Source organism: Mirounga angustirostris, unplaced genomic scaffold (assembly GCF_029215605.1).
Source record: "Mirounga angustirostris isolate CCGP_5_RB_7025 unplaced genomic scaffold, mMirAng1.0.hap1 SCAF_1, whole genome shotgun sequence".
Taxonomy (NCBI): domain Eukaryota; kingdom Metazoa; phylum Chordata; class Mammalia; order Carnivora; family Phocidae; genus Mirounga; species Mirounga angustirostris.
The window spans coordinates 162926323-162949227 of NW_026991709.1; the positions used below are offsets into that span (position 1 = coordinate 162926323).

The following is a 22905-nucleotide window of genomic DNA, read 5'->3' on the forward strand; positions in this document are numbered from 1 at the left end:
CCTAAACTGATGCTCTTGGTAGGGATGAATTAAACTTCTGCAGAATTTTCTGTAAGAAGAGTAACATTCACATAATGGTGATTCTAAAAATGTGATCTTTTTCATTGGAAAATATGAAGCAATGTATGTGGAAAGCTGCAAAATCTGGAGTTTCAGGCAGATTGGGCAAGGGATGTCTGGTACAAAAAAAAATAATTAAATCATGGCTAAAGATTTTTCCAGCAAAAGTAGTCATTAATAAAGGGAACAGGCTATTAACATGACTTTTGACAACACACTATTAGTAAAACTTTTTAAAAATACTCAGAAGTTGTAAAAGAATTCTGACAGAGGAGAGGCATGAGATAAAGAGGGAAGTTGAAAAAGAAGAATGAATATGTGACCAGACATGTGACATTGCCATTATTTTTATTATTTTGCAGAAAACCTCAGACTAACCAGGAGAGAGGAATGAGGAGATGAGCTAAAATTTAGCTTCTAGATGAGATCTTTTGCTCATGTCTTATATTTTTCCTTTAAAAAATGTGTGTGTGTGTGTGTTTGCCTTTTGGGTGCATTTCATGGTAGAAAAATCTATTGACTATTCTATAGCTTACAACAAAAATCGAAAAGCAAATGAAGCATGTGGAACTGTCCTCAGACACAGATAAAGACAGACCAAAATTAAATCGTCACCTTTGCATTTTGAATTTCAACAGAGCTATGGTAGGTTTCTTTAAAGTCTGATGTTTGGCTGCACTCATTTTCATAGTAGTTTTTTGCAGCTATTTTGGCAAATGCTTAAGAAAACTATATTGACAAAACCAGTTCCAAACTAGTAATGATCTGTATTTCTTTCTTCATTGAACCATTTTATTAATCTTCCAGTTTCTCCATTTATCAGAATTGGAAGCTGCTCTTAAATTTGCTGTCTTCCATTTAAGGGTTTGGTGATAAAATCTATTGTGATATATATACATGCTCAGCATTATACTAGATACTGGAGATACAACATTGAAAATTCAGGAAAGTTTCCTGGGCTTGCTGTACACCAAGTTCTTTCCCAAAATAGTTTGTAAAAGTTTTAATGATCTCTATGGCGGTATCAAAAATAATTCCTCCTTTTAATTGGAAAACAAGAACATTAGCCACTATTTGTTTCTTAGTAATTTTCCACATGCCAGTCATCCTATCTTGGAACTCCTCAATCTCAGACCAAACCCTTCTAACTGGCGTATGACTTTTCCCATGTGACCCTTTAAATAAATTCTAAGGTTTTTCCCATAATTAATTAATCTCAGAAATCAAAATGAAACATGTCACCAGGGTCTTATTTAAAGCCAAGAAATTTATTGGCTATTATCCAGCCTTCCTTCTAAATTAAACAACCCCAAACACTCCTCTTACCATCCTTGCTTCTTGATTTTAGGCATTTTCTCTTCAGACAACTGGGGCACATATGAGAGTTTTGACATGTCCATGTTTTAACCAAGATCGCATTTATGTTTTCTTGTGATGATACGTAAGGAAGCTTTTCTCTAAAATATCCATATCCATGTGCTTTTTTTTAAAATTTTTCAATTTTTTTAAAGATTTTATTTATTTGACACAGAGAGAGACAGCGAGAGAGGGAACACAAGCAGGGGGAGTGGGAGAGGGAGAAGCAGGCTTCCCGCTGAGCAAGGAGCCTGATGCAGGACTCCATCACAGGACCCTGGGATCATGACCCGAGCTGAAGGCAGATGCCCAGCAACTGAGCCACCCATGCGCCCATATCCATGTGCTTTTAAAAAGGTACATGTGATAGAAATTAATTTCCCCATCCTCAGTACTAAAATGCTATTATATCCTTTTTCATTTTTTTGAAAGTTCCAAAATTTCGCAGCTCAAAATCTTTTCTCAAAGTCTGACTCTTTAGGCCTGGTAACAATTTAATGTACAACTAAATCTTTATGATTTATAGATGGGTTACTTAAATTATACTTTATCTTTGGTGACTCAGTCCTTCCTCACCTTTGCCACTTGGCCAAGTTCAAGGATGCTGAACATGAAGCTGAACTGAGTCAGGGTCAAACATGTAGAGTGTAATCATGGGGTGTGTGTGCATGTGTGTGCATGTGTGTATGAGAGACAGAAACAGAGACAGAGACAGATTTAATTCCCAAGCCAAACTTGAGATGACCCATTTTTTTAGAAAAAAAACTCTCTCTTGTGCCAAGGTAGATAAAACATTACATATAACTAAAGAGAAAGCTGGGCACCTCTTCTTCCTCCTTTTCTCCTCTTCTCCCTCCTTTCCTCTCCCACTGCTTTCCTTCCTTCCTTTCTTCACGGCCAACAGTCTCTGAGTCGAAAGCAGAAAGCAGATTTCTTGGCAGCAGCCTAGGCAGGATCACTTCATGTCCACCCCTCAGTGTGCGCGCATCTGGTCCTCAGGTCGGTGGTCAGGCTGCTGTAACCCCTCCTCCCGGCCCCTCTGCCCTGCTGCCCACTGAAGCCCGCAGGCTCCCTAAGCCCTGAGCCTCCCCTGACCCATCTCTGAGCTATGATGCCTTCTCCCTCCCCTTTTCCCTCCTCTGCCTGTTGCCTTGGTCTTCCTCTTTCTGTGCTGTCTGCACCCTCCCTCTGTCTCTCTGTCTGCTCGTCTCCCTCTTTGTTTCTCTTGTGTGTATTCACATTTTCTCCATTTTTTTTTCTTGACTTTAGATGAGGGAGCTGCGGATTTGATAAATTGCTATTTCTTTAAAGATAGAATTGCTGTAACTTCTAATTCTTTTTTTTTCCTACGAGTCAGTGACCTTTGATAGAAAGAAAGCATTCTTACTATGGCTTACAGAATTGCTGCTTAGAACATGCATGAGGGATGCAAAGGGGCTGCTATTCATCTTCCTAAGTTCCTTAGGATAATTTTAGAAAGAAAATATCATAAACATTGAAAAGCATACTTATCCTTGGGTAGAGTTGCCAGATTTAGCAAATAAAAATACAGGACACCGGTTGAATTTAAATTTCAGATAAACAATGAATACTTGTCTAGTATGAAGTATTCTTATGCAATATTTGAGACATATGTATACTAAAAAAGTATTTTTATTTATCTGTTGTTTATCTGGGCATTCTTATTTGGGATTGACCTTTTATATATATATGTAATATTTGTGGCCAGGTATTTTTTGTTTCAGGACTAGTCATATTTAGAACTTCTTGTGCAGTTTCCCATGGAGATTTTACTGCCGCTGAGGACGACCATCAGATAAAGGTGAGTAACAGTGAAAAAACTGTAATTAAAGTCAATTTTGCTATTTACTTGTTCTGGCATGAGGCTCTACGGGAGGGAATAGTACATTTCTTATTTATTTGTCCCCCACTAATTCTGAGTTCAAAATAATGTATTAACTTCATATTTTCCCCCTTGAGTATATATCTTCTTTCACTTCCTTCCCAGTCCATCTAAAATGTAGATGGTTGAAGGAGAAAAATGTACCTACATATTCAATTCCTTATCACCTGCCTCTGAAACAGGCACTTATTTACTTAATAAACATTGTAAAAAGGGCAACATTTCTGAACCTCTTACAAAATTACATTTGCACTAGGTAGGCTTTTTCCTTAGTCACTGTCTCATTTTAAAATAAAATACCTGAAAAAAAAAATGTGGGTAACTGTAGTAGTAATAATCCCTAGCACTTTTTGAGCACTTAAGCATTTGTGAGGCACTGTTGAAACATTATATATCAAAAGGCTTCAATCGTTTAAATCCCCAAGACCAATGAGGTAGGCAGTATTATTATCCCCACTATAGAGATGAGAAACTGAGGCTCAGGGAAGCTAGGTAACACCCAGTTTCCCCTGTTATTATCATATTACATTAGTATGGTAACTTTGTCACAATTAATGGACCAATATTGATCTATTATTATTAAAGTCTATACTTCATTCACATTTCCTTAGTTTTTACCTAATTTCCCTTTTCTCTTCTAAGAGCCTACTCAGGACACCACATTACATTCAGTCCTCATGTCTCCTTGGTTCTAACAGTTTCTCAGACTTCCTTCGTTTTTGATGACCTTGACAGTTCTGAAGCATACAAGTCAGATATTTTGTAGAATGTGTCTCAGTTGGGATTTGTCTGATGTGTTATTCATGTTTAGACTAGAGTTATGGGTTTTGGGGAGAAAGACCATGGAGGTAAAGTGGCATTCTCAACATATCATGTCAAAAGTGATCACCTGGCTGATATGGTGTTTGTCGGCTTTCTCCACCATGAAGTGACTCTTTCTCCCCCTCTTTCTATACTACACTCTTTGGAAGGAAGTCACTATTCCCCACCCACTCTTACTGGGTAGAGAGTTATAATTGAACTATTATTATAATAACAGCTTTATTGAAATATAATCCACATTACAATTAATCTATTTAAAGTGTACAGTTCAGTGATTCTCAATGTATTGGCAGAGTTGTGCAAACATCACCACAACCAACTTTAAAACATTTTTATCTCCCCCAAAAGAAACCCCATACCTATTAATAGTCATTTCCCCTTTTTCCTGACCTCCCCCTCCTCCCAGCTGTGGCAACCTAATCCACTTCTGTCTTTATAGATTTTGCCTATTCTGAACATTTCATATTAATGGAGACATGGTGTTTTGTGACTGGCTTCTTGCACTTAGCAAAATGTTTTTTGAGACACATCCATGTTGTAGTATGTACTTCATTGCTCTTTATTGTGGAGTAATATTCTATTGTATGGATATACCACAATAGAATAATTTTCTATTGTATGGATATACCATCAGCTGATGGACATTTGGATTGCTTTCCTCTTTTGGCTACTATGAATAATGGTATTCACATTTGTGCACAAGCTTTTATGTGGGTATGTGTTTTCATTTTTCTTGGCTAAATAACTAGGAATAAAGTCACTGGGTATACTTTAGCTATTTTTAAAATAAGAAAAACATGGCTGACTAGGCTGTGGGCTGGCCTTGCTTTCAGCTGTCCACACAGGCTAGAAAACCGAGCCGATTGCCCTATAAAGCCATAACACAAGGCCCCACCTCTGATCCGTTGGCAGGTAACCAAACTGTAAGCCTGTTGACTAAGATGAAAGAAAACAGCTTCATAAAAGCCTGCCCACACATCCCCTTCTATAAACCTGTGGCAAATAACACAGTTTATATGCACTGAAAAAAAAAATACAGATCCCATATAATCATTGGTTTCTGTTAAAAAGTTATGATGAGAAAGCTTTGTTTCTCCTAGGTCTAGATGTCCTTCAGGGTGCCTGGAGTAGGTCATTTACCTAAATCCTCTTTTTGAAATTCTTCTATATTGCTGGCACTGTCACTGTTAGGACTAAGTATTATTTATCAAGAAAACAGGTACTAAGCAAGGAACAGTACCACTACTTTCTAGTAGGGACATATGTATAATTTTAAGGAAGTATTTGGCGGCAGGAAAAAAAATACATGATTACACAGCTTTAAGCACAGACACTTCTACACTGGAGAATGGGGGCGGGTGGTGGGTGGAGAGAAGAGGAACAGAAAAAAACAGCAAACCTAGAGTCTAGACTACCACTCCTTCCCATTAACCACTCATGGTAGGAACTAGTTCAGGTAAATGGCAATTTTAAAAAGTCAAAAATACTTGATCATATTCCTATTCTTGGTGGAAAAAAATGAAACCCAAGGGGTTTGTAACATATAGCATTATATTATTCCCCTAAAAATAAGCAGATTATCAGTGCTCCCAGATAAATGCCTTTGACCATATCCATTATTCCTTTGAAATACAATCGCCAAAATTAAGCAGGACACTTAGGGCTAGTCCTTTAGCAGAGGATAAGAAAGGGGGAAACAAGTCTGTTTTTAATGAATAATAAAGCACCAGAGGACAGTGGTCCACACAAACTTGTCATGGCTTTTCTTTCTTTTGTTCCTTATTCCCTTCCCAAGGATCTATGATAGGGTCAAACACAAATGAAGGAAAATAATTGTTGGCTGATTCTAACTGATTTACTTCTGTATCTAGCTCTAGAATTTTGCTGACTCCTTATTGAAAAAATACTTACTTAAGCAATCTGTGAAAATGCAAGTGATAGTCTGGTCCCCATATGTAAGACATACATTACATGAGGGTGTTACACAAAAGAAAGTGACAGGAGATTGCTTTTTAAAGCATGTGATCATGGCCAAACACCTAAAATAAAGTCCTTAAAATGAGCTAGGTTAGCATGTGGCTTAAAATAAGGGATCTCTGGCTGGTATTCACATGGCGAAATCTGAGGGAAAAGTTTACTTGGGGAAGAGGGGTAAAAACTCTTTTCCTGGGGACATTTCCAAACAGACTAGATGTGCCTCTGCTTGGAATGATGTAGATCAGAGCTGGTGTGCAGGGAATGTGTCTTAGGTGTGTAGAGATAGTGATCATTTCAGCCGTAAGGGGAGCTGGGCAGGGCCTGGGGCCCACAGAGACCCAAGACAGATCAGCTTTGTCCACAAGCGTCCTCACAGATATACCCCTGAGTGTCATATAAGTGCCATTTTATATGTGCTCCACAATGTGAAAAAGGTTGAGCAGCTCATATTTAGGTGAAACTTGCCAGAGGTTGACCTACATGATTATTCATTAAGGATTAAGCATATAATTCCTCATCATTCCTTCTCATGAAGATAAACAATAATGTGATAATTGTCAGTTTTTTAATGTACCTTTAGAATTTGATTGTGTATTTATTCATTTATTTGATTGTTTGTTTGCTTGTTTATTTAGATGTTGTTTTTAAATGAAAATATTGCTACTTCTTAGGCAGCAGGACCAAAGTGTTTTAACAGGTGTTACGGACTCCGCATGAAGTAGCTCTAGCCAGGATTCACAGAAATCTTCAGTGCATCTATGGTTTACTAGGTTAGTGTGATTCTTGGTGTCTTGATTCTGTTGATTGGGGTTCCACCTTGTTTCTCTGCCTGAGTTTCTGTCTTGGTGTTTTGCCTGATACCCCAGAATCTCCCAGACCTTAGGCCCTGTCTTGTTCTTACAAGTCTCTCCTCCAAAAGAATGAATGTCTCTGCTCCTGAAATCAAGCCCACGGCATTCCAGGAAAAAAAAACAACAAAAAAACAAAAAACCCAGCATCTGTAGATAAACACATTCAGAGAGATTGTGAGTAGTTCAGCATGACTAAAATGAAGTGGAAAGATCTGAGAAGAGTAAAAAATAAAATGAGGTAAGTAGGGAACATATCATGAAAGACCTTCTATGTCATTGTAAGGGTATATATAATATGATCCTGTCCTGCTGAGGACATAATGTGGTTATAGAGATATCATGTATGGCATATATAAATATAATATATTTTTAAAATCTACTTGATTATAAAATAATACATGCTCATTAAAGAACATTTGGAAAGTATAATGAAATTTAAAGAATAAGATAAAGATTACCTATTATCTCATTACCCAGATAGAATTGCTGATGATATTTTGGTGTATTTCTTTCCAGATTTATTTTATGTGTATAATATATTGCTATTTAGCATAAGAAGAATAGTCTGCTTCTTTCACTTAATGTTACATTTTGTACTTTTCCCATGCTGCTAAAATTCTTCCAAAACACAGTTTTAATGATTGCTGAAATATTTCATCTTAAGTCATACAATTTATTTAGATATTCCCTTAGTACTTGACATTAAGTTGCTTTCAATTTTTTTTCTTCTTATAAGTAATAGTGTAATGAATATTCTTGTACATAAATACTTATATTCTTCTCTGATCATTTCCTTGGGATAGTTTCTTGGCAGTAGAATGTCTAGGTCAGGGCTAAAACTTCAAATTTTCTGCCTAAGAATTTTCAAATTACATTCCGCCAAGGTTGTATTCATTTTTATTTATATCAGTGTATCTCATTATACTCTTCTCAACACTTAGAATAAAATTATTTTTTATCTTTGTGAATTTGATAAGAAATAATGGGTTTTTTTTCATTTAAATGCATTTGGTAACTAATGAGGTGAATGTTATTTTTTTTTTAAGATTTTATTTATTTATTTGACAGAGAGAGACACAGCGAGAGAGGGAACACAAGCAGGGGGAGTGGGAGAGGGAGAAGCAGGCATCCCGCTGAGCAGGGAGCCTGACGCGGGACTAGATCCCAGGACCCTGAGATCATGACCTGAGCTGAAGGCAGACGCTTAACGACTGAGCCACTCAGGCGCCCCAAGGTGAATGTTATTTTTAATGGTCATTTGTATTTTTTCCATTAAGTGGCTTGTCAGTGCCATTTTCTGATTTTCCTATTGAAATGTTAGTGTAAGACTATTAATATAAATCCCCAAGTGACCTTTTTGTGTAAGGACATAAGTTGGGTATATTTAAGTAGAAGATATTGTAAAACAACAACAACAACAACAAAAGTCACTCTCTGGAAACCTAATTTAAGGATAACTTAGGGGTGTCTCAGTGGCTCAGTTGGTTGAGTGTCTGACTCTTGATCTCAGCTCGGGTCTTGATCTCAAGGTCATGAGTTCAAGCCCCATGTTGGGCTCCATGCTGGGTGTGGAGCCTAGTTAAAAAAATAAAATAAAATAAAAAGAATATCTTGGAAGTAATTACATTTCTTCACACTCTTCTTATTGATATTAAAGGTAAGCTAAAAATGGACAGATAACCTTTAGGAAAATGCGACTCACTAACCTAAATAGAATTGTCTGCTCTAATTATGTTGTTGTTGTAGTTACTCCTTCCCTCAAGGGTTGAAAATAATCAAATGTATTTTGTTTACAAAATCCTATCCTCCATCTTCTTCTGGGCTGTGGGCTGCTTATAAGAATAAGTATATAGAAATAGCAATGATGGCCACAAAAGATTTTTTGAAGAAGACCAGGTGAAAACATTCAAATAAGAATTTGAGGGCACAATTTACCATTAGAAAACTTCAATGCAAATAATCTTCTGTACTTAAACCAATGCATTCGAAACCGAGAAGATATATACAATATGAATTTGGAAAGATCTTTAAATGATAGTCCAAATGCAGGACCACCACAGAACTTTCCTCCCCTAAATTAAGCCAAATACAAAAAATGAAGTGAAAAGAGCAAAGGTTATATGATTGATGCTACAACCATACAAGGGTGTCTATCTTATTCTACAAACTTCAAGAATATCATCCAATATAACACAAATTTTATCAAATTAAAAGGCGATGCAGGAAACAGACTCCTGACTTTCTCTCTCAAGAGAGAAACACAGTGAGGCAATCAGTAGGCAGATAAAATTCTGGAAAACCTCACTGAGGTTTGGTGGTATGAAGAGTGGGGATGTAAATAAAACGTAGAGAACTTCTAACTTGAAACCCCACCTTCTAACCTCAGATAAATAGTATGAACCTAATTCAGAAAAGTGCATAGAATTTGCCTCTTTTCCCTTGGGTGTAAAGTGAAAGAGGATTTTATTTGTTTGTTTTTGTTTTTGTTTAAGTAGCAAATAAAGTCCCTGGATGACAGGTGGGAGGGAGAACGTGTCACACAAAACTAAAAATCAGAACACCCAATGCTTGCACACTCAGTGCACCAGCTTGATGACCCTGGAACAGGGTAACATAGTGAAACTCAAGAGAACCTCAGTGCCCCAACTATTTGTCTGCAAGGACAGACCCTCATCCCCCAACTTAATGGAATGGACTTGTTATGTAGGGTTCATTAAAGAGAGGTGATAAAGTTCCATGATCTCATCTCCCCAAGTCCCAAATTCTCCAGCCCCTTCCTGCTCCCACAAGCAAGTATAGAACAAAACCACAGCCCATTAACATGAGGTCTTAAAATCCTGTTCGAGGGGAAGACTCAAATATTACCCAGATGAACAAGATCTGGAGTCAAGGAGAATTTGCTACATGACTTGGAAGCTAAAAGGTAGGATAGGATTGCAAAGCCAAAGGTGAGTAGGCAAAACAAGCTGAAATGGGACCTATGCAAAAATTTGTTAGTCTCCCCTCCGTAGGTCCCCCCAAAGGGAAGAAATGCGATGAAGAATCCAAATTGGAAGACGTGTTACTGTGGAAGGAGAAGAAGTGTTTAGATACTATATTCTTCACACTCTTGAGGAAATTAAGGAGAATGTGAAATAATGTCAGGGCACCTGGGTGGCTCAGTCAGTTGGGCATCTGACTCTTGATGTCCGCTCAGGTCATGATCTCAGGGTTGTGAGATCGAGCCCTGTGTTGGGCTCTGTGCTGGGCATGAAGCTTGCTTAAGATTCTCTCTCCCCCTCTCAAGGAAAAAAAAAAATAAACATAAATAAATAAATAAAATAAAAGGAGCTGGAAATGTTAACGAAAGGAACTGAGAAGAAAACAATCCAGTCCCAGAACAAAGAAATATGTTAGAAATAAAAAGGCACAGAATGAACATGTGGAAAACTAAGTCAAAGATATATTCAGGGGCAGAAATATTTCTGAAATGATTAGTTCAATTTACATATTAAAGGGTTTCAGGGGAAAAAATAACAGAAAATAATTAAAACCAATGTTGCTGGTGAAGCAGCTGAAGATAAATATTCCTATAGGCTTCCTGGAAAAGGGATCAAATTGCCTACACAGGGAAAAAGAATTAAACTGACTTGAGACTTCTTCTCTGGAACATTCATCTGAAAACTGAAGCAACATCTAAATGTTTTAAGAGATAAGGGACTTGACTGAAAAATTCCATACCCAGTGTCATTTAGGCAACAGATACATACAGGCAACATACAAACAACAGATAGCATCAGATAAGCAAGGATTCTGGAGATAGACCATTTCTTGAAGTCTACTTGAAGATATAATTCAATCAACAAAGAACTGAAATAAAATGAAAACCTGCAATGTCTGAGTCAGAGAGTATGCTTATTTTCAACTTTACTGGTGATTACAAAAATGCTCTTTGAAGTGGTCCTTTGGATTTACAATGTAGCAAGCATGAACTTCCCCACCTGCTTGCCAACACTTAGTATTGTTAAGATTTTAAAATTGTTGAGGTGCCTGGGTGGCTCAGTCGTTAAGCGTCTGCCTTCGGCTCAGGTCTTGGTCCCAGGGGCCTGGGATCGAGCCCCGCATCGGGCTCCCCGCTCAGCGGGAAGCCTGCCTCTCCCCCCTCCACTCCCCCTGCCTGTGCTCCTCTCTCAATGTGTCTCTCTCTGTCAAATAAATAAATAAAATCTTAAAAAAAAAAAAAGATTTTAAAATTGTTTCCAATCTGATGTGCACCAAATGGTATCTCGTTACTGTTTTATTTTGCATTTTTCTGATGTGAAGCTTGATTGCTCTCCGAAATAGCTATAGCAACTTTCATTCCCATTAACAATATATTAGCCTTTATTTTGCCCCACATCCTTGCCCACACTTGACATGTGGGGAACAAGGATATCATCAGTTGGCCTAATGTAGCCTGCAAATTTGATATTACCTCTTTTAAACATTTGTGTAAATACTGCTAGACCCTCTCATACAGACTGCATATTATAATACATATCGTGACCTCCTGTGTTCATTCAACAATGTATTGTAGAGGATTCCACAATCCTTCTTGCATCTACCCCTTACCAGTGACAAAGTCTGTGAAGGAATTGTATAGGAAAACTATTCCTTCCTTCCTTTGTCACATAATTTAACTAAAACTCAGTGAAGTTTTAATGGAGTATCAAGCTGAAAATCCTGAATGATATATGGAATTTTCTTCCCCTTGATATAGTGGACCATCCAATGGATCTTCCTTTTCCTACATTATGTCACTGTTTGATAAGATAAACTACCCAGAAACTGGCTGTGGTTTCACAAAAATATGAATATTTATAAATAAACTATTGATTCAGCCAAATTGCTTAATTTCCAGTTAGTTATGGAATCATAAAATACAGTTTCCTTAGATACCTAAGTAATGTTTTATTGGGCAAATCCCTTTGAGATAAGTCAAACTGCACCATAGGCAGATTATATTTTACAGTCACTCTCCAGTTTTATTACCGTATAGAGTCAACCAGTTTCCTTATTTCATCATTGTAACTTGAGTTTGTCTGCATTTCTGTCAAAAACACATTTTCTCCTGCTAAGGGTATTAATGATAACCTAGCACAAAAATCTAGAAATAAGCACCTAGTAAGGTGCCTGGCACACACAGGGTTTCTAACGTTAGTTGTTGACCACATGAAAATTAAGTTCTGTTCTCTCTCTCTCTTTTTTTTTAGAGAGGGAGAGTGTGGGGAGAGCAGAGGAAGCAAGAGAGAGAATCCCAAGCAGGTTCCATGCCCAGTGCAGAGCCCGAAGCAGGGCTCGAACTCACAGCCCTGAGATCATGACCTTAGCTGAATCAAGAGTAGGACTCTTAACTGACTGAACCACTCAGGTCCTCCCACCTCTTTTTTTTTTAATTGAAGTATAATTAAAATATAATGTTATATTAGTTTTCAAGTGTACAACATATTGATTCGACAATTCTATACATTACTCAATGCTCACTATGATAAGTGTAGTTTATTCACCAGTCAATGTTAATACAATATTATTGACTATATTCCCTTTTTGTACCTTTTATCTCTGGGATTTATTTTTTTTATAACTGGAAGTTTGCACCTCTTTAGGTTCTGTTTTATGATTGAATTTCCTATTAAATCCATCCCTGCATCCCATGTTATATTTGAATTGTCATTTTAAGTGGTGAAATATAGATCATTTGTATCATATCTATATTATGATCTCCAGTACTGGATCGTCTTAAAGTTGTTCCATTTTTCTAGATCAATCTTGCAAAGGTATGTGGGTCATTGCAGATGAGATATAATTTTACATATTATATAAAGAAATATGATGTAAATAACTTCTTTTGGTACCCTTCCCTGAGCAGCTACATCACATCCTCCCCCACACTAATCCTTTAGGATCCTGTCTTTCCCCTTGATCAGAAAACAAACTTATGTGTGCAGAAATCACACCCAGCAGCCATTTCCACTTAAATTGGAAAAGATTAAGTGCAGGTGGCCAGAATGCTAATTCTAATCTTGGACTTTGCTTCTCTCATCCTATTTCAAATTTTTGTTTATATTCTAGTTAACAAGGTGGATCAAATCCATATCTTTACCTCTGTCACTCTATGAAGCATCATCAAAATGACAGAATAAGAATTTTAAATGGCATAAACTCACTAGTACAGACAGAGTGAGAGAGGAGATGACAACAGATGGAAGATTCCACAAATTTCTAAGAGAAAGTAGAAGGGCCCATCATAACTGACTTAATGGAGTGGAGAAAGCTAAAACCTAAGTCTACAGAAGGCAAAGATAGAGAGCTAATTCATCCTACAGAACACTAAAAATTTCAGGAATTGGAGACATCAGGTACACCTTGGTTGGAGAAGATTGAGCACTGGTTGAGAGTCTGTACTAAGAGCATTTAGCTCCCCGCCATCTACTCCATTACTCCACCCATTTATGCAATTACTCCTCTCTTACCCTGAACAAGAATTGAGATTTATTCCTTGAAGAAATTGAAAGAGAGAGAGGCTCTGAGCACAGGGACTGTAGGCATAATGGAAGGTGTGGGTGAACACCGTGCAAAAGTTCCTCCTTGTGCTCCAGCATCCAAGCTTATATCTTCCTCTTGCCTCCAACCAGTCCTCCAACTCCCTACCCTCCCCCACAACCACCACAGTTTTCCCCAACCAGAAGATTGGATGATTCGCCCCTGGAGAAACTGCTGCAAGAGAAAACAAATCTAGACACTGACATTTGGAGACATCTCAGTGAAAACAAATGGGCTCTACTGAATCACATCACAGTGAAGCCCACCAGTCAACAAACCCTACCCATGCCTCACTCTTAAGTAGAATCTGTCAAAGATCACTAAACATTTGAGGAACACCTCCACCATGACAGGCACACAAATAATAATTAAAAAAAAAATAATAATTTGCTTTCAATAATCCGAAAAAAAAAAAAACTCAGAGAAAAGAAATAGAAACAATGCAGGGAGCAGAAAAGAGTTTCAATAATGTTCTGGAAGGCAGAAGAGTGTATACTGCATCCAAGAAAAAAAACCAATCAGAAACAAGAAAGATCTCTCAAAAATTAAAAATGTGATAGTTAAAATTAAAAACAGTCAATATAAGGATTAAGAGATAAAGTTGAAAAACTGCCCCAGAAAGTAGAATTAAAAGACCAGAAGGTGAAAAACAGAAGAGAAACGATAAGAAAGTTAGAGGATCATGCCAGAATTTGAAGAATAGGAATTCTAGAAAGAGAGAGTAGGGACAGTAATGAATTATAAACTATTGGGGAAAAAAAGAAATCCATGACGAGTCCATACCAAAAATAGAGAGATGATAGATAGATAGGTAGGTAGATAGATAGATAGTTAGGAGACAGAAGGATGGATGGATGGATAGATATATGGGAAGGGAAGGGAAGGTTCTTTTAGTAAAATGCTGAGTGCTTACTTATAAATGTGAAGGCAGTGCAGGAGTTAAATCATCATTTGCAACCATCAAAGTAAAGATTGGTTTAGGCAAGAATCATCAGTAGTTGCAAAATCTAGGGGGAGATTTCAATGAAGAGAACATTAGCATTTACAATGTCTTCCCACAGATTGCTTATTGGAAGGAGGAAAAACAAACTAATGGGGAAAAAATTAACTAGCACCTTGACTGGATGACCAAAATTAACATCATCAATAAGGGGGCGGGGGAAGGACACTGCATCCAGTGTCCAAATGTGATGCCCTAAAAAGGACACAGGACCAGGAATTCTGACCAGGAATGCATAGTTTGAATCTAAACAGGAAGAAACAACAGGAAACCAAAATGAGGAACATTCTAATTAAATAGAAGGGAGGGGGGCTTTATTTATTTTATTTTATTCTTTTTTTTTTTTTTTTTTTTGTAGAGGCGGGGAGACTAAAGGGAGGAAGATAGAATCTTAACAGGCTCCATGCCCAGCCCAGCTTGGAGCCTGACATGGGGCTCCATCTCATGACCCTGCAATCATGACCTGACCTGAAACCAAAAGTAGGACTCTTCACCCACTTGAGTCACTCAAGCACCCTGGAGTTTTATTTATTTTAGCAAAAGCATCATAAAAGACAAAGATAGGCTGTGGAAGTAGTCCAGATTGAAGAAGACCAATGACATCTAAATGCAATACCTGATCTTAGACTGGATCCTGAAACAGGGGGGAAAAATAATGTAAGAAACACTTCTGGATCAACTGACAAAATTGATCTATTGGAATATGGATGGTAGATTATTGTGTCAATGTTAAATTTATCAAAGTTGATGATGAACTATAAGGTGTATACACACACACACAGCTTGTGTGTGTGTGTGCACAAATGGGGCAAAATGTTAAGAATAGGAGAATCTGGGGGAAACTATAATATATGATTAAACCCATGTAATCTTGAAGCTATTTACAAATAAAGAGTTGTTAAAAATTTCTTCCCTCTCCCTTTTCCTTAGGAAGCTACTAGAAGACGTACTCTAACAAAGATGCAGAGGAAACCAATTACAAAGACAAAAATCCAGGAGACTGGGGAACCAACACTGGAGAAAGGGAGAACAATTCTCAGGATGGTGGTAAAGGCAAGATTGGCAGCTTTGCAGGAGGCAGAAAAGAACAATTAATCCCACCTGGAGTGGGAGGATGGAGAAATTCCAGAAAGATGTCTCCTCGATTTCCCCAAAATGAAACCAATAGATCATCTGATGTGGCTGTGTTAAAAAGAGTTTTATATATGTTAAGGAAAAAAAAAAGAAGAAGAAGAAGATAGCAGGAGGGGAAGAATGAAGGGGGGGAAATCGGAGGGGGAGAGGAACCATGAGAGACAATGGACTCTGAAAAACAAACTGAGGGTTCTAGAGGGGAGGGGGTAGGAGGATGGGTTAGCCTGGTGGTGGGTATTAAAGAGGGCACGTTCTGCATGGAGCACTGGGTGTTATACACAAACAATGAATCATGGAACACTACATCAAAAACTAATGATGTAATGTATGGTGATTAACATAACAATAAAAAATTTAAAAAAAAGTTTTATAATTCTTTCGAAGAGTTTGGTAAAAATTGGCAGTAGTCAAAAAAAAAAAGGGTTGAGGGGCAATTATTAACTCTAGGGGAAAAATAAGCATACAGAAAAAGAAATGTAACACAATATGCTATTGGATCACTCATGGATAATATGTACATGGTAATAATAATGTAAACACAGAATGTTCATTTGTCAATTTGTGATAGAACTACCTTGAGAAAGGAAAGAAGGAAAGAAAGGACAAGGGGTGGGTGGGCGGGGTGGGGGGTAGGGAAGAATGATAAATTCACAGCTTCCATAGGTGCAAGTTAGATAATACCCAAGGTGCTTAATAAAGAAAAAACAACATAAGCAAATCATTTAGAAATATGGAGGGAACTCTCAGAAGAAACAGAAAGAGCAGAAGAAATTGGTAGAAGACTATTGGTAGAAGACTTTGTATCTGAGAAGCAGAACTCAGAAATGGTGGTGTGAGGAAGTGGATTATAGTTTTTTGGGGGGAGGGGCATTCTTTTTTTGGTTTGTAATAAGCCGTGTAATACTATTAGTTCACCTATTGCATGTACTGTTTGAATAAAGGAGAACATTTTAAAATTCCAAACATCTGTTTATTATGATGATTAATAATGTATTTATTTTACATTTCCTTTTTCCATAGTACTAGGATATAAGTAAAGCAAAAGGGAGCTGCCCATTAGAAAGGTTTGATTGTTATAGTCATGATAAAATTTAGTTTACATTAATTTTTTAAAGCTCTGTGTGTGTGTGTGTGTGTGTGTGTGTTGGTTTGGAAGGGGAGAGGAAAAGGAAGAGTGGGTTTTGAACAACTCAGGTATTCATGGAAGGAAAGAAGGAACCTGTATTCATTACATGTGCTATAATATGCTCATGCTCAAGAAATAATTATGATCCAAGGGGAGTTTAATGCTTAAAAATAAGAAAAGGAAGGGGCGCCTGGGTGGCTCAGTCGTTAAGCATCTGCCTTTGGCTCAGGTCATGATCCCAGGGTCCTGGGATAGAGTCCCACATCGGGCTTCCTGCTCAGGGGGGGTCTGCTTCTCCCTCTGCCCCCCTGCCTGCTTGTGTGTGCTCTCTCTCAAAGAAATAAATAAAATCTTTAAAAAAAAAAATAAGAAAAGGAAGCACAAAGAGAGGTGCTCCTGTCAAACAGAAGGGTGTAGTCTATAATTTTAGATACAGAACAGGATGGAAAGGGGGAAACATAAAAGGTGTTTATTTGATGTCTGTAAGCTAAGTGCTCGATCGCATGATGTGGTGCAGTTGGGGAGTCATTCCACCCGCAGGACAGGTGTAACAGAACAAGGCACAAGAGGAGTTTATACATGTCATATGGGTTTCAAGCTGAGATTTCCCTGGGGAAGTAGGGACGCCAAGGAGAAGAGTGTGGGTGGTACCCAATCACTCAGTCCGGTTGGTGGAAATTTCAAGGCTAAGCAGAAATATGCTGAATTTTCTTTGGCAAAAAAAAACGTGTTAAGAATACCAGTGATTTCTTAATCCAATTTTGCAAGTACAAACAATGACTGTCTATTATAAAAAAGGCTATTCAGATTTAGATTTCTTCATAGTTCCAATAAGGCAAAGATCAAATTTTTAATGTAAAAAAAGGAAAAACAGAGAAGTAGACCGTGAGTGAGAAGCTTCTAAAACTTTAGAAGCATTGTCATTGCTTTATAACTTATGGCATTTCATACTATAATTTTTCCAAATGGAAGTCAATATGCAAAACTGAGTTAAAATGTTATGGTTATGGAGTTTTTCTACTCTCATGTCAATCTAAAATAAAATGAAGCATATCCTTTTTCAAAGGCTGGTGATGTCTATATTATTAATTGGGAATGCTTCTTGGTTATAATGCCAAAATCTCATAAAAAAAAGAATTTTTAAGGGGCGCCTGGGTGGTTCAGTCAGTTAAGTGTCTGCCTTTGGCTCAGGTCATGATCCCAGGGTCCTGGGATGGAACCCAGTGTCGGGCTCCCTGCTCAGCAGGGAGTCTGCCTCTCTCTCTCCCTCTGCCTCTCCCTCTGCCCCTGCCCCTGCTCATGCTCTCTCTCTTGCTCACTCTCTCTCCCAAATAAATAAATAAATAATTTTTAAAAAACCACACGCACAAGAATTTTTAAGCCCATCATCTGGATGTTCCCAAACATCTAGCTATTCAGTGCCATGTAGACAAAACATACAAATAGCCTAACCCAAAACACAAAGACATTTCACAGAACCTTGCAGGTTGTGTCCAGATATTTGGGATGGTATAGTTAGATGTTCATTGCTCTTATCTCAGGCCTCAGAAATGGGCTGTGCAAAGTACATGGCTTTGTTTAAATCTGCTTTAAGCTAGCTGGACTTTTTGTGAAATGAGTTATGATTACAACTCTTTGCTTTCATAATCACACACGCAAGTTTGACCATTTTATTTAGCACATCAAGCAAAAATTAAAAAAAAAAAAAAGAATTCATACCTTGGTATACAACCCGGGATCAGGAGTTTGTTAAATTTATCTTAGTGTTCTGCTTGGTCTCAAGTGGACAAACTGGTAGCTTCATTTTTAAACATAACAGAAAGCACAACCACGTACGACTCAGTTGTCTTTTTTCTTGAACTGAGGACAGCACAAGCATGAGTATCCTCTCTAAACACAGCATCCCCCTGGAGAGAGTCAAGAGTGAGGAGCACTCACTCTACCAGAGGAACATTACCCTAAACCCACTACCCCAAATTTGGAACTTGAGAGAGGGGGGGAGACTTTAACCAAATAAGAAAAAAAGGAAGGAAGGAAGGAAGGAAGGAAGGAAGGAAGGAAGGAAGGAAGGAAGGAAGGAAGGAGGGAGGGAAGGAAGGAAAGAAGAAATGCTTCCCTTACCAATAACTTCTAAAGTTATTGATATATATGTTTACATGCATAGATATGGACCTAGAGCCAACAACAATCAGGCTCCCATGGCTCTAATATAGAAGAAAATCCTCCTGTGTGGTAAAGAAGTAACTGAGACAGGGAAAAAAGAAAATACTTCCTGATTTTCTGAGTTTCTGAGGTTTTTAGTGAAAGAGATCATTCTTCTTGGCTCAGGACTACTACCTTTTCACTGGTGGCCCCGCGGGAAGTTTATACATTCTTCCATAACAATATGGAACATAACAAAGAGAATAGGATTCTCTTTCCAGAACCACCTATGTTTGGGTGTCCATTGAATAACAGAATTGTAGCATGTGAGACCAGGAAAGGCCACCTACGAGGGAATTCAGTCCAAGCATTTTGTTTTATCCATGAAAGAATGAAAATGCAGGGATATGAAGGAACTGATCCACAGTTCTGGAGCTAATGAGAAGCAGAGCCCAGGGATCCTGTCACTGGGTCTAACCTTCAAATTCTTGAATCTTTGCTGAGATCGCATCTATAATAACTTATTGATGTGTTTTTGAAAATGTTGTGGCTAAATAGTGCCAAGAAAAGAATATTAAATTTGGATTTAGGATTCTTAGGTCGTAATCCCGAGGATGTTTTTCATTTTCTGTAACTTTGGGCAAATCATTTTGCATCTCTCGTGCGCACTTTTCTAATCTATAAAATAAAAGTGTCGGTCCGGATGATCCTTAAGATTGCTTCTACTTCTACAGTTGTATGATTATTTTGCTTTTGAACAATTTTAACTGTAAAAACAAAACAAGAGGGGCACCCGGGTGGCTCAGTCATTAAGCATCTGTCTTCGGCTCAGGTCGTGGTCCTTGGGATCAGGGATCCAGCCCCGCATCAGGCTCCCTGCTGGCGGGAAGCCTGCTTCTCCCTCTCCCACTCCCCCTGCTTGTGTTCCTTCTCTCGCCGTGTCTCTCTCTGTCAAATAAATAAATAAAATCTTAAAAAAAAAAGAAAAGAAAAGAAAATAAGAAAAACCCACCGATTTTTTTTAATCTTCATAATTCATCACCCACTGGAGCAAATCTCTATCCTTCATGCTGTGCCTCAGCCTTAGCTTCCCCTTTCCACCCCGCAAAATGGGAATTGTTTCTGTGTGGTTAGTTCTCCTTATACATTGCTTACCACAGCACCATGCAGGCTCAACGGCTTAATAAGTAGTTTTCAATGTGATGATGACAACAATTATAAAATGTGGTGCAAATGTAGACATTCCAATCCCGGATGTTTTAAAAATCTTTATAGAACCCTCTTTGCTATTTCTGTTTTACTCTTCCTGTCAAAGACCAAGAATAAAATACTGGTTTGGGCAGAAATAAATTGATTAAATTCCTTTACTGTCTACCCCCAGCCAAAGTGTTAGCTAATTAAGTTTGAGGGGATCTCAGAAGAAGCATCTTTCTTTCCTGGCCCCTGGTCGCCAGGCTTTATCTAATCCATTCAAAAAATATTGGAATTCAAGTAGATAAAAAAAAAGTTGAAATACAGGCTCAATAAGATTTTAGCTCTTGGGAAGACTGGTATTTCTTTCTTGTTAATGTGTATTTAAAAGGAAAAAAAAAACTTTTTAGGAGATTAAAGGAGGTAACCTGTTTATAAATAAGACATATGGAGGTTTATGGTCTCTAGGATTTGCCATAACATGTTCCCTAGAAAAGGAATTCCACACTATTGAAAAGGGTGCAGGCCTGCCTTTAGTCTAAAATGAAAGTTGAGTAGCCAAAGGTAACTGCCCAGTAGCAAATATGAGTCACCATTCCAAACGATAAGCAAAAGACAAAAATAAAATAACCAAGAGTAGGGAAAAAAAAAAAAGCAGAATTACTGGAAGCTTTATGGGATTACCCAGGAGTGTTAGCTCAACCCCTGTTCTTACAGAATTGGATTTGCCTTTTGAAGCTGTTCTACCTATCAAGCACCATAATAGCTAGCATGGCTGGGTGGCTTCATGGTTTATTGGCAATTACATTTTTTTTTGCTTCTTTGAAGGCCGTTTGTGTTAGAGAGATGGTTCACTGGTGTGGCTCTTCCTTAGAAAACAAATGCTCATTTTGAGCTTTCTCCTGCTTTATACTGGTGCTAGGAACACAGGATGGCTTTAAATACGCTGTAGGAGAGAGTCTTGCTTTATTTGGCGTGACACTCCAAGGAAAGAGAAATATAAGGAAAAATGGAGGGCAGGATCTCTTAAGCCCAGTGCAACGAAAAACAGTGAGCATTTTCTGATCTTTCATTTCTACAATTCAAGGTGAGTGAGAACAGAAAATCCATTTATTAGTACAAAGACTGACGTTCAGATATTTGGGTGTCTCACTAGAGAACAAAAGATGAGCTATCATTAAAAAGACATACAGGAAGCTGCACATCTTTATATTATTCTGTTTAGAATGCCTAGCAAGTCTCCTCATCAACCATAAGGCCAGCTATGATTTGGGCCCAGGGCTTGAATGTCTTTTTGTAATTTAGAAGGATATATGTGCCACGTTTTGAAATGCTTTTAAGTGAAGAATTTATTTTGTAGGGGCTCACCTCTACAATCCATGTGTACCCAGTCCTATCAGAAACACATAATTAAAAAAAGATCACTTTGGCCAAGTTAGCCCCCAGTAGGATAAGGAGCTGATAATTCCATATTACTTGTACTCTCCATTTCTTTACTGCTTTCCTTAGCAATTTTTGACCATAGATCACAGCTCACTAGCTTCTCCAATAAACATAGAGGAAAATTTAAAAGATGGAACTCAAACAAAAATTTGCATCCTATGCAAAACAACAGGTTTGGGGGGGAAATTCTATGAGGAAGAGACTGAAACTTTACCAGAATATAAGAATTGTTTCACTCATTGAATAGATATAACAATTATGAGAATATATAAGTATATTCTCATATACTCTCATATGTAAGAATATAACAATTATGTTTCACTCTTGAAGTGTCCCAATGAGAATTTTTCAGAATTGCCCACCTGAATAAACAGCAATTTTTAGCTAGGCAAGTCATTAACTATAGACTTTACTCAAAAGTAGGACTTTGTCATGTTATCTCTCTATGAAGCCAAGCACCAAAACATTGCAAGCATTTCCCTCTAAGGTGACACTCTCCAGAGACAGGGCAGCTGTCTCAGGAGTGGGAAAGCAAGAAAGAGGGGAGATTCCGAACTTGATTTCCTTTGGACATGTACCTCAAAGGCCTTGCTACTCTAAAATCATGTTCCCAGAGGCCTGTCTCAGATGGCTAAAATATCACCACTAAAGAGCCGGCCATTTGTATTGTTACCTACTATAATGCAAATATTCCCTGAGAGATCAACACATATAAATAAACTGCTATCTCCCCATGCTGCCACAGTAGGATTTCTGTAGTCTGATTCTATTTTTAGCATGAAAGTTGCCGGAGAGCAAATGTGGATAGTGTGTGGGAGTGACAGTGACACTGGTGGGGAGTGGGATGGCATAGAGATGGAGGGAAGGAGAACCACGTGCAAGAACACGTGCAGAAACCACAGAGATAAAGTTGTGCAAAGCAAGGGCACTGACCCAAACATCTCTGGGTTGAGCACAGTGAGGGCCTCCTGTCTGCCTGGGAGCTGCATCAGGGTGCTGGGCAGCCAGACCCAAGGGAAGAAGGAGAGAAAGAGGCTCCTGAGATAGATCTTATCTTCACGGTTTGGTTTAATTCTGACGCTTGGCCACCTACAGAGTAGAAGCGATGAGGAGGATTTTGGCTTTGGGTACAGGTCAACCCTGGGGAGGAGAGGATTGCAGAATGGGAGGAGGATTTTGGCTTACCATGGTGTGTGCTCTGTGTGTGTGTGTGTGTGTGTGTGTGTAGAAATTGGGATCAGAAATTTGACAGCAGAGCAGGGAGTTCTGACATGAACAGCAGAGTGGTTTTGATAAGCAGATGGACAGGTACAGTAAATGCATCTAAGAATGAGAACAG

At 38.2% G+C, this 22905-nt stretch overlaps 1 long non-coding RNA gene across 6 annotated transcripts in view; it reads left to right on the forward strand.

The window, feature by feature from the left end:
• Window positions 1–15724, forward strand: part of LOC123833547 (uncharacterized) — a 37053-nt gene extending 21329 nt beyond the window's left edge. For 2 of the 6 annotated variants that reach the window (XR_010411727.1, XR_010411726.1), the window contains 4 exons: window positions 3146–3238; window positions 6790–6888; window positions 6985–7207; window positions 15461–15724. This is a non-coding gene — a long non-coding RNA (uncharacterized LOC123833547). The other 4 variants (XR_010411728.1, XR_010411732.1, XR_006788290.3 and 1 more) reach the window with 4 other exon arrangements.
• Window positions 15725–22905: the final 7181 nt, after the last annotated feature.